We start from the raw sequence: 7,485 nt of genomic DNA, 5'->3' as shown, positions 1-7,485 counted from the left end.
TCACAGAAGCCTCAATTCAACAAGTGTTTACATTTTATTTCTTCAGGCAGAGTCTGTAATCGGGTCAGGTAGCCTCTGGATTCATCCTTCCTTTGGAAGGTGAGATATCCGGTAAAAGCCCATATAGTCAATCTCTGTACGAGAAATACTTTGTTCTCACGAATTTTAGATCAGAAGCGATTGAGTTTTGAGCTGGTGGAATTCGAATTTACAGCAGTGTTTTCTTGGTGTCAAAGTTGAAATGTCTTTCAACGGATTGCGATTGGAGTATGCTCTTGAAGGCAGCTCGAATTATATTGCATGGAAAGACAGGATGGAGGTGGTGTTAGATGACAATGGGTTGAAGGATTTCATAGATGTTGAAGTCCCAAAACCTACTGATGCTGTTGAAGCTGTGGCTTGGCAAAAGAAGACAGCAAAGTGTCGAAGGATTCTGTTGGAGGGCGTGAAGGATCACATTGTATCCAGCCTGCATGGAAAGGCTTCTCCATACTTGATGTGGAAAGCGTTGACAGATTTATTCCAAAGCAAGAGAAACCAGAGGAAGTTGGCACTCAAGGATAAACTCAGAAACATTAAGTGTGAGAATGGAGACAATATGCCTGAGTATCTCACGAAGTTCACCCAATGCCGGGATGAGCTGGGAAGTGTGGGGGTGACTGTTGATGATGAGGACTTGGTGAGCTTGGCTCTCCTTGGTCTTTCGAAGAGTTGGCATTCCTATCAGGACTCTGTCAATGGTCGGGAGAAATTGCCAGGATGGGAGAGACTTTGGTCGGATCTTGTGAAAGAGGAGATCAGGCAGAATACCAGGGACGGATCTTCATCAAAGGCATCTAATGAAGAAAATTGTGCTTTGGCTAGCAAAGAAAAGAAGGGGAAGGAGAATGTTTCTCTTTCGGAATCTAGTTCTTCCAATGATGGGAATAAGGTTGACAAATTGAAAGTGCGATGCTTTCGTTGTCATGAGGTGGGCCATTATGCTGCAAATTGTCCACAGAGGAAATCCAAGAAGGGATCCGGGGAAGGATCTGAAGGTGAGGCACTTGCTTCACAGTTTGAGTTAGATTTCACACTCTTCACATGCATGGTTTCATCCATGGTGGGAAGTGGTTGGTTTCTTGACAGTGGAGCTTCTTTCCACATGACCGGTGATAAGAGTTTGTTCAGTACTTTGGAGGAGAAAGATCTCCAGATACTCATAGGGATGTGTAATGATGAGAAGTATAGTGTCTCAGGTGTAGGCACGGTTATTTTTCAGAGGGAGCATGGAGCTCGCCTTACCTTAACCAATGTCAAGTATGTACCAGGACTGAAGAGAAACTTGGTGTCGATCGCGATGCTAGAAGACAGAGGCTATGATGTAGTCTTCAGTAAGGGAAATGTTTTCCTTAGAAACATCATCACTAGACAGGTGAAGCAGATTGGTTCACGGGTCAAGAACCTGTATGCTCTTGTGGTTAAAGATGCATGCAAAGCCTTGAGCAGTGAGGCAACTGATGGAGACTTGGTGGTTGATAGGGAGCGTATATTACCTCTTAACATGCAGAGCCAGAAGAAGTCTCAGACGATTGTGGAGGAGCCACGATTGGTGCAGCAGCTTCAGGAGGTTGTGGAGCAGCCACAACAAGGGAAGCTGAGAGGAGATCGAGTAGAGACATCTACTCATGCAGAGACCTCCAATAGGGGGAAACTTCGAGCCAGGTGGGCTGAGAGGTCACATGCAGCCATACCTCTAGGTAGGAGGTGGGGCGATATAGAGTGATCATCCCAAGGGGGAGGGGCAGGATCCTTGAGGTACCCAACCTCTTGGATGAGACCTTGCTACAGGAGCCCCGATGTGGAGTAGCAGGAACTGACTGATTGGGTAGAGATAGATGCGGATGGAGCAACAGAGAGAGCGATAATGTAGGGAATACCAAGACAGCGCATAGCTAGCAGGCTGCAGCAATGCGAGAGGCACAAGTGTTTTGCACAGTGCTAGGTGGCACAGAGAAGTGTGTAATGGTGCGAGATGCATGGAGATGTTGCAGTAGCGCAGATGTCAGAGAGGGAGCACTTTCCAACAACAGGTAGAGCTTCAACATCAGAGTATGTTTCCAACCCAACAGAGTGGTCAGTTGGGAGTGTTTTTGTTCCAAGTGTTGTTGGAACAAGTGGACTGGGCAAATGTGTTGCATGCAGAACATTCCAGAGTTGCAGGATAGGGGTTGCAGATAATCCATATGTTGTTGAGAGGGAGTGTTGAAAATGCAACAAGATGATGGAGCTTAGTGGAAAGGAGTTGCCTTCACTAAGTGGGCCCACAGGCTATTTTTGGCGCAAAGTCTATTTTTAGACATATGGATCATGGTCTATGAGTTGCAGGATGCTATTTTTGGATGATTGGTCATGTTGGTAAAAAGAGATGGACTTCTATTTTTAGACATATGGGCGGAGTCTATTTTTAGAATACCAGTCTAAAAATAGAATAGTCGAATATTATTAGCTCTTAATAATATTTGGACTATAAACATTATCTTATCCTCTTGGAGCACTTCAGTTCGAGCTACGGATGTGGCACATGCAACTACCAGAAGGAAATACGCTTTTCTTATGGGTCAGTTGAGCTATTGCATGATGGACTTCAGTTAGAACTCAAGTGATTGAGTTTGGTGGAGTGGATTGAGGAGTTGATGGAGTTATGTTCAGTTTGACTTAGTTGAACTAGTTGTATTTAGTCTAACTGCAGAATACACTAGTGATGAGTGGTGTGAATTAGTTATTAATTAATTCACTAATTATTAACTCATAAATCAACTAAAGAATACATCAGTTAACTCAGTGCATGGACAATTCAGTGGAGACAAGTGTTAGAGGTGAGTGAAAGGGCAAGACAGCTGTCAGTTGTGACTATAGTTGTGTATGAGATTTGCACAATCAATGGATTGAGTATTGCCAATGAGGATTGCGTGGTTCAGCCAAGGTAAATATGAGTTTGGATCAGCCATTCTCATTCATTCTCATGCAGGATTGCGTAGTGGAGGCAGGCAAGCAGCGGAGGAGATTTGAACCTGTGATTGATTCAGATCTGAGCTAGTTTGTGTGTAACAGGTGGAGATAGTACTGAGTACTTGCGAGGAGTATTGTTACATGTATTGTTACATGTTCTCAATCAATATAATATACAGATAGTTGGGGGTTTTCAGCTGTATTCTTTCCCCGTGATATATTGTGTTAATATGTGTGATTGATGCTTCAATGTGCGCATGTGATTGTTTTTGAATACTGCAAAATTGATGATCAATAGTAGAGGAGGTTATGTATTATGCATGCATTCCGCAAATAGTGTATAATCAGGATAATCTCTGTGAATAAGTGTTATATTATTCAAAAGGTCTAAGGTAATATCCCTCTCTTTTGAGCTTAGGATGAATCTTAAGAACAAAATTTCTATTGTCAATAATCATCATCAAACTAAAATAGGAAGCAAGTGGAAGAATCATCTTCTCAAGTAAGTATATTTATGTCTACATCTGAATTTTTCAAAATGTCTTTCTACAAAGAAAGCAGCAAGTTGTTGGGGCTTCAAACTTTCTTGCATGTAAGAAGAGGGCAGATCTTAATCTCATTACAAATGAGGTCATGGAACACATTAAGGGCTCATTCACCAAACCACCAAAGGGAGATGCTCAAGCCCTTGCAAGACATATGAAAGGAGAAGTAAGGGCTGAGAGGATTCTCACAGAGTCCATCAAGGATCCCATCATTCCCTATGTGTCAAAATTAGAAACATCAAAAGAAATATATGACAAGCTCGTAGAGTTGTTCTCCATAAGTACTGTAGGTGAAGTGATCTCGCTAAGGAAAAACTCTACAAAATGAATATATCAAAAGAAGAAGGAATAACCTCATATTTTATGAGGATATCTGAAATAAGGGATCAATTACAAGAATTGGGAGAGATAATATCTGACAGAGAAATAACTACAATATTGCACAATGCACTACCAAAAGAATGGGGCAACTTCTCATCAAGTATATATGGGGAAAAGAAAGCCACTCCATTAAATGAACTATGGTCACTATGCAATCTAGGTTGAAGGAAAAATATAATGTAGGATCAGATGAATAAAATGAAGCATATGCTGCTATGGGAAAGAGAAAAGGGAATTTTGGAAACTTTGGTCCTCAGAAACAAAGGAAGAATATGGCAAAGGTTTAATGCTATGAATGTCAAGAATATGGGCACTATAAAAGATATTGTCCTAAGCTTAAGAAGGGAAATAAAAAAAGAGGAAGTGAATAAGCCCATATTACTGAAGAAGTAAAGGAAGCCGAAAAGAATAAATCCATGAAGGAGGAAGTAAAATATCTCTACTATGATTGAGATAGTCTTCCTCATCCAGTTTCTTTTAGTCTCTATTTTCAATTTTTTCTGTTATATAACCACCATGGTAGGAATCACTTAGAAGCATGATAGGATGCCACATGGCATCATAGAATCATACTATTGAAGGCAGGAGCTCATGACATTATCTTAGAAGAAGCATGAAAGATAGCTATGGCAGCTGCCTATGGAAGGATGTAGCTCTTGGTAATATCATTCGAAGCATGATTAGTTCTCATGGGAGGAAGAAAGCGATATAGTATAAAAACTCATTTTACATAACTCAAGAGAAGAATTTGTCGGATGAGGATTATCATGATCCTCCTTTGGAATCTTCAATGGAAGGTTCACCTTCTTATAGGAGCAAGTGTTTCACTGAGAATTCCACCTTGTATTGGATTCATGAAGTAAAGGTATGATATCGTAAGGGTAAAGCAAGGGGATTGAAATTTGTTCAATCAAGGAAGTTTTTAAAGGAAGTCTAGATTATCCAAAAGAAGAGATGAGGTGTGTATGCATATGTTTGGGTAACATTCAAGTCATGTCATATCGTTGCAGGGATAACTGCTCCATCTTGAGAGCATGATCAAAAGAAAGGATCTCCACCTTTAAAAGGATGTAGGAAGGAATGGGTCACGCATTGACTATATAATAGTTCCTCATATGAGATATGAGATGGTTGACAAAATTGGAAGAAATATGATTAGAATTTCCTGGAAGAAATGTGTGAAGAAAGGAAGGAAGAGATCGTATAATTCAACTATGGAGAAGGAAATCAACATCCAAGGAATGGAAGATTTGACTATGATATCTCCATGGGAAAGATATGAAGAGCTTGATGAAGTCTCAAAAATAAAGATACCATTGACATTATATATCTTGTTATCTTGTTGGAGATGTGTCAATGTGTATGAAGGATGTTGATGCAAATAGGAAGATGTCATGCTGAAAGACCATCACAAAGGTAATCTTGTTTTAATGATTCATTTTCTAATTTTTTAGCAATATCTTGATGGTTTGCTGCAAGGCTACCAAAGGAATAACTTATGTTAATGTGGTAGGATGAAATTTCCTTAAGGAAACATGACATGAAGAAGGTAGAAAAGCATGAAGGAATCCCGAGTATGGACAAATGGATCACTTTATGTTGAAAAAAACGATGAAATGATTGACATAAATGAAAGTGATGGATGGTATGTGCCCTACAAAGAAATCCCAAAGGATGAAGATTCCTTAATAAAGAAGAAGAAGAAATTCAAGACATCGAAAGAAGTATTGCTACAAGCAGTTGTTCGTCCCATAGTCTCCACATTAGAGTTGTTGGAAGCAAGTCCTTGGTCAATATGGAGCTTGATCAAGTCACTGATTAAGAGGGAGCTTGGATACATTCCTTCAGTGGAATAGGTATGTCCTCCCTAAGTTGAGAGGGAGTGATAAACACATCATTCTTGTCTTCACTTAGGAAGATAAAATGGAGGATTGGGTAAGCATTTAACATCTGATGCTCTTCGAGGATTTGATATGGAATCCAAGATAAGAGTAGCCGTAGAGGAACAATATTATTTGAGGCCTAGGAATCCAAGATAAGAATAATCTTGATGGAACATACTATGATAGAACCTGGGCGAGGTATGTTCTGAGAGAGACAATAATTAGGGTGTCTATAAATCATTGATCTCACTAGTATTGTGCTCTAATCTCATGGAGAGATAGAGTTGTTATTCAAGGCCTTGCTATGTGACAATGTTGGTTGATATGATGCTATATATATGGGTTACCAATATGACTCTTATTATGATAATTATTTAGATTGAGAATGTCCAAGTACCTTGTGTAGATTATGAATACCGCCCTTGTTAAGAGGGAGTGTTGAAAAGTGTAACTAGGTTTGGTCTTCATAATGACATGCAATTATGATTTTATGTAATTGATGTAAATAAGAAAAATAAAAATTATTTTGTAATGCTTGAGTCATGGGTTTCATGCTAAAGGAATTTTATTTTTAGTTGAAGCTCCCATTGTGAGCTATTAGGTTGGTCATCATGTAATAAAGTCTAATGAGTCAATGTCAAAGATTGAAGACCCATTTGGGCATATTAGTGAAGTAAATTGTGTTACAAAACCTCCAAGACCTTGTCACAAGTCCTACCTCATGTTGGCCTTCAAAGATATGAATATCATTATTGTCAAGCATGTCGGCCTACTCATGAAGAGCAAGTTGACCTACTATTCATGGACAAAATACTGTAAATACAAAACTTGGCCTCACTTGTATGACATCAATCAAGGATCTGAAATACATCAAGAAGTGTGAAGAAGTAGCCTATAATCTAGTGAAGAAAGGAGAAATAATAGTCGAGATACCTTGGGTCTGTTTTGGTGAATTCCTCTTACACGTACGAAGAAAAGAAGTATTGTTTGTTGCTAAAGGAAGTCGAGTTGTTACACTTTTCTTACAAGATTGAATCAAAAAAGAAGAAAAAGTCTTTCATCAAGCCGAGTTAAAGGAAAAATTAATTTTGTCCAAGCGAAGAAGATCAAGGGATAAAATCACCATCTATCTCTCACACGTGTTGCAACTAGGGTTTCTGTAGAGGTCGAGGGTTGCAGGTATGACCTAAGAAGTTGAATTCTAAAGGGCAATCAAGATATAAAGTGAATCAACTGATTTGACCATCATTGACTCAAGGAAGAAGAAAGGAGACTTGTGACTTGGTCTTGGAGAGGTTAATAGGTCAAGGGTCGTGGTCTTGGAATTCGTCACTTGAAGATTCTATAAGAAGAAGAATTTGTTTTGGTTTTAATCTTAAGTTGGAGATGTTTTGGCCCTAGCTGATCACCTACAGTCTATGTCACTTGTCTCTTTATTAGTTATGGTTAAGTGGTTGTTTGATGAAAAAGATTTCTATAATAAATCTAAGTAAAAAAAAGTCCTAATCTAAAGAAGTAAAAAACATTTACAAACAATTATCATCAGAGAGAAATCTCCTAATCCTAATGGCCTAAATTTCTTGACAATAAAATGGGATATTATTTCCATAGATAAATTAACTTCACAGTTCATATTTAATTTTTAAAATCATGAAATATAAGCCTAAGCCATATGTCAACAAAGG

Source organism: Pinus tabuliformis, chromosome 2_2 (genome assembly GCF_031772625.1).
Source record: "Pinus tabuliformis cultivar Carrire ecotype Pingquan chromosome 2_2, CPIR1, whole genome shotgun sequence".
NCBI lineage: Eukaryota > Viridiplantae > Streptophyta > Pinopsida > Pinales > Pinaceae > Pinus > Pinus tabuliformis.
This window is presented reverse-complemented; position numbering follows the sequence as displayed.